Consider the following 11453-nt stretch of genomic DNA (forward strand, 5'->3'; position numbering starts at 1 on the left):
TAAAGGAGCAATTCTTTTTTTTTTTTTTTAAGGTGGAGTTTCACTCTTGTTGCCCAGGCTGGAGTGCAATGGTGCAATCTCGGCTCACTGCAACCTCCGCTTCCCGAGTTCAAGCAATTCTCTTGCCTTAGTCTCCCAAGTAGCTGGGACTACAGGCATGCGCCACCACGCCCAGCTAATTTTGTATTTTTACTAGAGATTGGGTTTTTCCATGTTGGCCAGGCTGGTCTTGAACTCCCGACCTCAGGTGATCCACCCACTTCGGCCTCCCAAAGTGCTGGTATTACAGGTGTGAGCCACCGCACCCAGCCCATAAAGGAGCAATTCTTAGAGCTGACGTTTTCAGAGTCACTGCTAATTAATAATTTAATGAGAAAGGAAAAAACTATATATTTGCAATAAAAAATTGTGATTTGATACACACAGATCTGATTTTAGATATGAAGTGGCTCTAAACACACACGAACCAGCAGGCTCATGGCTGGACAGTGGTGAATACAGGGGGACAGAAGGAGTAGAATAGAGACAGGGTTAAGAGTGAAATTGTGAGGAGAGATCCCTGAGGGAGGCCAGAAGTTGTCTTCCTGGTCCCTGCACACAGTGAGGCTCCAGAGAAGGTGAGAAGTCAAGTCTGGATGCCACTACTCTCCTCTTCAGCCATTTAATGAAGTGAAAGCCATTACAAGTAAGATTTGGTCAAATCAAAGAATTTCAGTCTTGCATGTTATTTTTTGACTTACTTCCAAGGAATTATAATTCAATCGGAGAAGAAGAACCATATAAGTGATATAACAGATTTATTATAGGGATGAGATCTCACACAATTGTGGGAACTTGGTGAGAGTATAGGTAAGTCTGTTGCTCCTGTGTCTAGTGCTGGGCTTGAAGTCAGCAAGGCCAGAAGTCTGGAAAGGAAGATCAATATGAAGGGGGGGAGAGAAAGGATGAATTGGAACCCACATCAGTCTCTCAATGCTTCCAAACCTCCAACTCCAACAATGTTGGGATTTGCAGAATGGCTGGCTCATTTCACCCCAAAGCTGCTCACAAACTTGGGTCAGGATTCAGAGAAGCTAAAGAGGAGATCCAGTAGGAAGTGGAGGAACTTTGGGCCTGCAGCTGCCCTGATGGAAAAGTGAGCCACAAGATCAGTGATTATGGGCAGACTGCAACAGCCCCTGCTTCTACTCCTCTATCTCATTGTAAACATGCTGCTGCCTCACTTCCACCTTCACATCTGCACATTTTCTTGTGGGCAACTCTGATAGACAACCATGCAGAGAAGGGAATTCTGGGAGATGTATTTCCAGCTTAGCTAAGTTGATTTCATACAATCCACTATGTCCATGAATTTAATTATTGTCCTTATTCTCCAAATAATCTTATATTCAGTGCACTAGCCAAAGGGTTGGTAAGCTTGCTATTTTTTTTTTTTTTAATTCTTAGGAAAGCTTAGAGAGGGATAGTATATCAGAAAAAAAAAAAAAAAGACATTTCATTAAACAAATTAGCAGAAGCATTCATGGAGGGACACACTGATCTCACTGATATGGTGTCACACAGTAACTTTTAAGGAACAAACCTTTCTCATAAAACAAGGCACATCTCTACCTGAAATTGTAACCACTGGACTAGAACAAAGTAATCTGAGCAGCTTGAATGCACCTTGTAAAAGGGTTTTTGTTTCATTTAGAAAATAACTTGAACCCTGGGAAAATCTGGGTCAACTTGAGAGAGGGAAAGAAAGAGGATGGGGAAGAGAGAAGAGAGAGAGAATTAGTTTGAGAGTGAATTTTAGAGTAAAACGTAACACATTTTATGACCTCCAGGCTGTAATAGAGCAGACAGTCTCCCCTGAAGGCTTTTGAGAGGTAAACTGCAAAGCATTGACTAAATATATCATTTGGCCAATTTTTCTATGACAATTTAGTTTGGTGCCCTTTGACTGGGACATTCTTTTTTTTCCTTTAAAAAAAATAAAACTAACATGTACCTCTCACCTGGCTGAAGGCGTAACAAAAACTTGAAAGACTTCCCTAGACCACAGTGCCAACGGAGTGGGAAATCTGGGCACAAGGCCTAAATCCAGATGCTACTTCTCCAAGACCAGAAAATAGACTAATATTATTAGCTGTGAATATTATTAGGTGTTAAGTGAATAATGAAAAGGGCTAAAGGACACCATGACTATCAGGGAAATAAAGAATGCCAGGTGGTGGGATGCCCTGTTGTGGGCAGAGAGAGGCGTTTGAGTTTGCGATTGAGTTGAAGGAAGAGTTTGTCTTGGTCTGTGGATCAGACACCATCTGTTCACTAAGTTAGAGGTTGCAGAGTAGCTTATCCTCAAGTGAGATAACATGTGCCTGTGCTTGCTATTTCCACAACAGGCATGCAGTTACTTTCTTGAGATGGTTTACTTCATTACACAAATTCTTTCTAATATTAGACCATAGGTTTTTTTTTATTGTGGTAAAACATTATATAGCATTAAATTTACCATGTTAGGCATTTTAAGTGTATAGTTCAAGAGCATTAAGTACATTCACATCATCGTGCAACACAGTTCTAGAACCTTTTATCTTGCAAAACTGAAACTCTATACCAACTAAACACTAATTTTTGCCTCCCCAACCACCTAGCCCTTTGGCAACCACATTTCTACTTTCTGTTTCTATGATTTTTACTGCTTAAGATACTTAATATGGTTAGACTCCTACAATATTTATCCTTCTGCAACTGGCTTATTTCACTTGGCATAACTCGAGGTTCATCCATGATGAGGCATGGGACAGAATTTCCTTATTTTTAAAGGCTGAGTAATATTCCACATTTTCTTTATTCATTCATCTGTTGATGAACATTTGGGTGACTTTCACCTCTTGGCTCTGTGAATAATGCTGCAATGAACATAGATCTGCAACTATCTTTTGAGATACTGCTTTGAATTCTTTTGGATAATACCTAGAAGTAGAATTGTTGGATCATATGGTAATTTTATTTCTAATTTTTTGAGAAACCTCCATGTTATCTTCCATAATAATTACACATTCTCACCAACAGTACATAAGAATTTCAATTTCTCCACATCCTCAACAACCCTTGTTATTTTATTCTTTTGATAGTGGTTATCGTAACAGGTGTGAGGCGATGTCTCATTGTGGTTTTGATTTGCATTTACTTATAATTAGGGATGTTGAGCATCTTTTCATAGGACATAGGCATTTATAAGAACAAATATTTTGTGCAAACTAATATAGGGAAAAATTAAGGTAGTAAGGTTGAGGGTGAATCTTGTGTCCGTGGTAAGAACATATTTTCTTTTTAATGTAGGATTGTATTTGAAACCTCTCACACAGTTTAGTCATTTTGTTCTGCCATTATTTGGCCATCCTTGTACTTTCTGACTTGGTCCTCCATGAGAAAGTAACATTTGAATTTGTGAGCCATTAATTGTCAGGATTAGAAAAAATTTAGTAGATCTTCTAATTGCAACATCTGCATTTTACAGTTGAGTAAACTTTGGATTAAAAAGTGAAAAAAATTCAATTGAGGAGCAATATCTTGATATAAGGGGAAAACCCTTCTGATTACTGAAAATTTTAATTTTTTCCTGGCTTCATTCAGGTATAATTGGCTAATAAAATTGTGTATATTTAAGATATACAATGTTATAATTTTATATACATATACATTGTGCAATGATTATTACAATCAAGTTAGTTAACACTTCCATTACCTTACATAGTTACTATTTTTAAAAATTGTGAGAACCTTTAAGATTTACTTTCTAGGCAAATTTCAAGCATATAATACAGCATTTATTATTACCTATAGACACAATGTTGTACATTAGATCCAAAGAACTTATTCATGCTATAATGGAAAGTTTTTAACCATTTGACCAATATCACCCTATTTCTCCCACCACTAAGCACCCGGCAACCACCATCCTACTCCCCATCTATAAGTTCGACTGTTTTTTAGATTCCTCACATAAGTGAGATCTTATAGTATTTCTCTTTCTCTGTCCAACTTTTTCACTTAGCATGATGCACTCAAGTGGCATCCATGTTATCACAAATGGCAAGATTTCCTTCTTTTTAATAGCTGAATAATATTCCATTGTGTTTATGTGTGTGTGTATAAATATGTGTATATGTAAGTATATACATATATATAAGTATATATGTGCATATATAAGTATATACATATATATTTATATATAAGTATATATGTGTATATATAAGTATATACATATATATTTATATATAAGTATATATGTGTATATATAGTATATAAGTATATATGTATATGTATATATACATGTATGTATACATATGTATACATATATACATGTATATATACATAAAAGTATATATGTGTTTGTGTATATATATTTTTTATATATACACACACACATACTTTCTTTATCCATTCACCTGTTGCTGGACACTTAGGTTGTTTCCATATCTTTGCTATTGTGAATAATGCTTCAATAAAAATGAGGGTGCAGATATCTCTTTGAGATACTGATTTCATTTCCTGTGGATATGAAACCTGAGGTTTTCTTCATGTCCTCGTTAACACTTGTTATTTCTTGTCTTTTTGCTAATAGTCACCCTAACAGGTGTGAAGTGATATTTCATTTGATTTGCATTTCTATGATGATTGATGATGTTAAGAACTTTTTAAATGTAATTGATGACTATTTGTATGCCATCTTTGAGAAAATGTCTATTTGTGTCCTTTGCCCACTTTTTAATTGAACTATTTGTTTTTTTTCTATTAAATTGTATGAGTTCTTACATATTTTGGATATTAACCCCTTGTTAGATACATGGTTTGGAAATATTTTATCCCATTCTGTAAGTTGCCTTTTCATTTTTTAATTGTCTCTTTTGCTGTGCAGAAGCTTTGAAAAACTTAAATTCTAGTTTCCATTATTAAATAGGTTTATGGAATCTAGAAATATTAGGAAGTTTCAGTTTCTAAAACTCTGTGGTTGAACATATTTTGAATAATTGCCACAATTTTTCTGAGATCTCTGCAAGATGTTTTGTTTTGTAATCCCCTCCTTTTTTGTGGCTCTGATGAAAATCTTTGAGTGCTAAGCTTTGGAATCAGACCAGATTGTTTGACTTATATACCTTATAATGAAAACAAACATTAACTTTTACTTTTGCTTATGTTTTGAGAGCACTGAGAGCAAATTCATATATGTGGCCTCACGATGGCAGAGGGTTAGGAATGTTAAGAGCAGATCAGTTCGGCTCCTGTCTTGTGGCAGGTGCTGTTTTGGGCCTCATAGGGTTTATACTATCTCAACAAATATGGACAGGATCCTCAAAACTAGTGCAGACCTGACTATTCTTCCCAAGTATTCTGTGTGTATTAGTCAGGTTTCTCTAGAGAAAAAGAACCAAATACGTACGTGTGTGTGCATCCACACACACAAATATATATATACACACACACATACACACACACATATATACACACATGTATATGTATATAGGTATATGCTTGCACACACACATACACATGTATACATATAGAAAGACATTTATTACGAGGAATTAGCTCATATGATTATAGAGGCTGAGAAAGCCCAAGATCTCTAGTTAGCAAGCTGGAGACCCAGGATTGCTGATGGTAGTTTCAGGCTGAAAGTCAGCAGGTTGGAGACCCAAGAAGAGCTGATGTTTCATTCTGAGTCCAGAGGCTGGAAAAGACTGATGTCCCAGCTCAAAGCAGTCAGGCCAGAGGAGTCCCCTCTCACTCAGCATTTTTGCTGTATTTGGATCTCAACTTGATTGGAGGAAACCCACCTACATTAGGGAGGGCAATCTGCATTACTCAGTCTGCTCATTCAAATGTTAATCTCATCCAGAAACACCTTCACAGACACCCAGAATAACGTTTAACCAAATGTCTGAACACCCAGTGGCCCAGTCAGGTTAAAATATTAAATTAATAAGTAACTATGGTTACCACTGAGGGTTTCCAGGATGACTTTGGGGACATATGGACAAGTTGGCTAGCTGTGTGACCTTGGGCAAGTTATTTAACTTCACTGTGCCTCAGTTTTCTCATTTGTAAGGTAAAGATGATAATATTTCCTCCCTCACTGGATTGTCTTGAGGATTAAATGAATTAGTGTTAGTAAAGTGTTGAGAAACATACATGGCAAGTTGTAAATGGAACATGTTAAATATAATTTTAACATACTTTAATAGTTTTATCTATTTATTTTGATGTACAGTAAAAAGAAATACAACTAGCATGATTTCAAGGATATTTTTGGTCAGGATGAGGCTAAGTAAAAAAGCAGTAAGTTGATCGCAAGACACATACTAAGTAAATACTACTATAGGAGGTATATGGAAAAGATAGAAACTGTAACAATGGAAAAAACAAGTGATAATGTTTAGAAAATATCCAATTTTCTGAGGAATTTCCTGGAACTGAAAGCTTCCCTCGGATGTAGAACATTTAGTACTGAAACTGGGTAAGTCCCCAGTAAACCAGGATAGTTGGTCGACCTGTATACAACTACAGCCTGATATTTATCCCACAAGCATTTTTTGAACACTTGTATTGTTTCAGGCGGTGGGAGCTTCCAAAGGACCCCCACCTCTAATGGGCTCTAAGTAGAGTGGACCCCAGTCCACTTCCTGCCACTGACATGCTTGTGATTTTAAGTAAGGCTCTTTGGCTTCTCTCAACCTGTGTTTCTTAGTGTACAAAAAGAAGTGGATGAAATAATGATCTCTAAAACCCTTCCAGCACTGGAGTTCTTTGATATGAAGCACACAGTACGTCTGCTACTGTTAAAATCTCAACTCCCACTGATGGCCAGCATGAGGAAAGAACAATGAGCAAAACATACATTGTGATTCTTTTCTTAGCATTCAGTTCCAGCCTAAGGCAGGGGAGCCTCTTCTATGCTCCCAACCTACCAAAACTCTGACACAAAATGATCATCCCAAATGTAGGATCCCTTGGAAATGCCTGAATAATGTAAGTGGCCTAGGAAATTGGCAGAAGAAAGACTCAAACAAGTAAGATTTACATAAGAAGCACCTGCACAATTTATTAGGGTGAGAGGAGATGTTTATGAGGTCAGGAAATACAGGTTGCTGTAATTGTGGTTGTGTTTACAAGTTGAAAATGAATCTTTGGTGGTAGGAACAGGATAAATTATTTACTTGGTTGGTTAAGAGACTCTCATCTCGAGTCTTATTTCTCTTCATCAAATAACCTTTCAAAGTTGACAGTGTTCCACATTTCAGGCAAGTTATGTTACACAAGAGTGTAACTCACTGACCATCTGTTTTTGTGTGACTAAAATCATCTTACAGTTGTGGCTTGGAAAAGCCATCTCACACAAATTGTTATTTATACATATTTTTTTCCAGAGTCAATTTAATGCAACAAATATCTGGAGTGCCAGTTATGAGCTCAATTCTGTGAAGTCATGAAGAGGAATAAGAATCTCAGTTGCTAGGAGCCTTGGCTAAGAGAAACTCGACAGGAATCCAGTCATCCACATTATAGTGATGTTGCCATTTGTGGAGAATCTGATTATTTTTACTTGGAACTGAGGTTTGCCTTCTGTGAGATATGGTGGATAGGAATAAGGCTCTGGGTACTGGCCAGTCTAAGAAGAGTTTCTTGGCTCCTGAGAACTTAGTTCTCAGGAGTCCTGTCTTTTTTCATAATAAACCTCTTCTAAAGCTTGTAATGCCCAGACTTCCTTCAGACAACATTCTAATTATAGCTCCCCTGAGTCACTGGAGGTTTTTAGAATCAGAATGTTGCGAGACAGAGAGAGAGAGATAGACTATAAAAGCAAGCTTGCCAGTGTGGGGGTATAGCTCAGGGGTAGAGCATTTGACTGCAGATCAAGAGGTCCCTGGTTCAAATCCAGGTGCCCCCTGTGCATTTGTGTTTTTGTTTCAGAAGAACATGGATTGACTTTGACTTCTTATCTTCTATGGCTCATGGCTGATTGAATAATAACTAATGTCCCTTGCTTGCATTCTTAGTACATGCCAGTCTAGGCCCTTTACATTGGCTCTCCTCTATTTCTGACCACAGTTTTACAGGATACATGCTTATTTGTATTTCCATTTTACATGAGGAGGCTGAGAGTTAGAGATACTTAGTAATTCACTCAAGGTCAAAAAGCTATAGAGGGCAGATTCAGGATTTGAACCCAGAGCACACACTCTCCCTGACTTAAGTATACTACACATACTGCTCTCCTAATGTTAAAATCTTTGTGACAAAATCCTACTAGGCAATGTTCCCACAGTCCTGTAATTACCCATAGAGTTTCAGAACCTGCTGGCTACAAGGAAAATCAAGGACTTAGTGACTGTGCCCACACTTTGCATTGCCCTGGGGAAAGCGAAGGAATAGTTTTATCCACAGAACATTTTAGGGGAGGTGAACAAGAACTGGTCTGAAGTTTAAGGAACTGCACTTTTTCCTCTTTAAATCTTAAGGATTTCTATTACCTTCCATCCCCTGTTCATTTCCTGCAGCCGAGTACTGCACATTGGGTAACTTCACTCAGGACCCAGGCATGGAGCCAGAAGTCAGGTGTAACTCCCACCCACAATACAGGCAATGCTCTGTTTTTAGATCAGTCTGAACAACATACACTGGGCACCTACTGTGTACCAGAACCATGCAAAGTGTGAACCCAGAGGTGAATAAGACATTAGCCCCTGCCCTCATTCAGGGTGTAGGCATATAGAATAAGAAAGTAGAGTGTATGAGCTGTACCTAGCTGTGATAGGTGCAGTAACACAGAAGAGGCAGTGATTACATCTGTCCAGAGGTGGGGAAGTGAAGGTAAGCATCTGGAGGAGCTGACGGATGGAGGGTGGAATGGAGGTGGAGTTGTGGAGAAGGGTGGTTGCAATTCCAGGCAGAGGAAACAGCGCAGCAGAGCTGGAGCCAGGTAGATGCAGATGGAGGCAGCTGGAGCACAAAATGTGACATGGGGAGTGTCAAAAGATAACACTGAAGCAGGCGAGGCAGGTGAAAATCAGAAGAGAAGAACTGCATGTTGTGCTAAGAGACTTGAAGTTTATTGTGAAGGCGTTTAAAGGGCAGTGATCTAGATGGACTTAGTTTTCCAACAGGCTGCTCTGGAAGCAGTGCAGAGTGGATGTGGGGGTGGAGGCCGGGAGGATATTTAGGAGGTGGTGGCACTGACAGTGCAGGGGTGGAGATGGATTTGAGCAATGTCAAAGATAAAATCAATAGCACCTAGAGATTCACTGGAATTGGGGAGGAGAGGGTGGGAGAAGCCTAGAGTTGCCTTAAGTGTTTTGGTCTAGATGACTGAGTACAGGTTGGGGGCATCTCCAACCAAGACAGGAAGGAGACTGCTCAGCTGGTTAAGCAGGTGGGCTCTTCATGCAGTCTGAGCCTATGCTGGAATCCTGGCCCCACCACCTGCTAGCTGTGTGACCTAGGGCTAGATATTCCAATCAATCTGTGCCTCAGTTTCCATCCTGTATACTACTACTAATGTGGATTTTTATGGGATTTTTGTAACAATTACATGGGAGTTTGTCAGTAGAACTTTTAGTACCATGCCTGGCATATTGAAAATGCCCAACATATGTGAGCTGTTATTATTACAACAAAGCAAAATAGATGGAGAGGCAGGTTTGGACAAGAAGATGATAAGCTTAGGTTTGGGTATACTGGGTTTGAAATCTGAGGCTCCAGTTGGGCATCAGATTGGGCAGGTGCTGGGAGTGGGTGTCTGGGGCCCTCAGACAGCTTGTGAGCTGGAGCTCTGGCTGCTGTTTGTTCCCTGGCTCCATGGCAGCTGACAGACCTCATCAGGGAAAATTTGTTGCACTGACAAAAATTTCCTTGACCTTTTGCTCAATCTTGGAGATGCATGAGATTGAGTTCTCAGATTGGAACTCAAAGTAATAGGAATCAGAGGTGTTCAAAACTGAATTTTGGGCTTTGGAACATCCAGGGTACTTTGTTTTTCTCTTTGGTGTTTGTTGTTGTTGTTGTTGTTTGTTTGTTTGTTTTTGTTTTTTGTTTTTTGTTTTTTACTCTGGAGTGAGATCGTTGGTCCTGGATGAGGTCTTTATTGAAAATTTGACGAAAATATGCACTATATACAATATGTGCAAATACATAATTTTGCCTATAATTTCAGAATTGAACATGAACATCTGAAGTCCATTTGTGGATACTCAGTTTAGATCCCTTCCATGTCCAATACTTGTTGGTAGCCCCTAATGCTCAAAACATTCATTGATGTATCCAGAGACCTATGGGCAACTGGTGGTGTCTTTTTTAAAGCTGGAATATTAGACTGAGAATACAGCATTGAACTTCAGGTGCTGGGAAGAGAATGAGTATCCACGCTCTGGGAAAAACAAGAGATGGTACAGCTAGGAGGAAATTGGGGATGAGTTTAAATTCAAAAGGAATCTTAGACACCAGAAGTATTTATGAGGTGTTTTGCAGGTCATAAAGATGGAATGAATGTTTATTTGAAGCCTATTGGTGTCAAGGGGGTGTAGCTCAGTGGTAGAGCATTTGACTGCAGATCAAGAGGTCCCTGGTTCAAATCCAGGTACCCCCTATGGCATACTTTTGCTCTTCTTGGCAGCTTCATTAAAAGTCCTGGACTAGGATAAGGCAAGCAAGGTGCGTAAGGCTCAAAATTTAAGCAGATGCTTACTCTCAGGTTCATGCAAGTGCCTTGGCTCATTAGTTCTCTTACAGCAGAGCTACCATCTCACATAAACTCACCCTGCCTCTAATACGCACACACAAACCCAGTCATAAACCAGTCATACACACACACGTGTGCTTTCTTACATGTGTTTTTATCTCTTTTTTCCTGTATATTTAATCTTATTAACCAGGTACTTTTTCTCTCCCTTTCTTCAAGTTTTTTATTTATTTTAGGTTTCATGGAAGAGTTTATAAATTCTGTAAATTTTAGATTTACAGAAGAATTGTTAAGATAGCAATAGAGAGGTTTTGTATACCCTTTACCTACCTTGCAACGTGTTAACATGTTACATAATCATGGTATATTTATCAAAACTATGAAATGAAATGTTTGAGGTGATGGATATGCTAATTACCCCAATATGATCATTATACACTGGATACATTTATCAAGATATCACACTGTATCACAATTATTGTATGTCCATTAAAGGTAATAATAAAATAAAAAAAGAACCTATGAAATAAATGCTGGTTCAACACTATTTTTTACTTTTTGTCAGTATAGACTAGATGTATATATTTATGGGTTACATGAGATATTTTAATACAGGCATGCAATGGTGCAACACTGTTAACCAAATGACAGACTCTTCAGATTTCTCCAGTTTATTTTTTCTGTTACTTTTTTTTTTTTTTTCCCGCTCCAGGATTCAATCCAGGAT

General features: G+C 38.4%; 2 non-coding genes across 2 annotated transcripts; both read left to right on the top strand.

Annotated features, from left to right (window-relative positions):
• The first annotated feature begins 7867 nt into the window (after positions 1-7867).
• On the top strand, positions 7868-7939 carry TRNAC-GCA (transfer RNA cysteine (anticodon GCA)). The gene has a single exon. It is a non-coding gene; the product is annotated as a tRNA-Cys (tRNA).
• A 2622-nt stretch (positions 7940-10561) lies between these two features.
• TRNAC-GCA (transfer RNA cysteine (anticodon GCA)) lies at positions 10562-10633 on the top strand. Its single transcript has one exon. It is a non-coding gene; the product is annotated as a tRNA-Cys (tRNA).
• The last annotated feature ends 820 nt before the right edge of the window (positions 10634-11453 follow it).

The sequence above is a fragment of the Chlorocebus sabaeus genome, chromosome 15 (genome assembly GCF_047675955.1).
Source record: "Chlorocebus sabaeus isolate Y175 chromosome 15, mChlSab1.0.hap1, whole genome shotgun sequence".
NCBI lineage: Eukaryota > Metazoa > Chordata > Mammalia > Primates > Cercopithecidae > Chlorocebus > Chlorocebus sabaeus.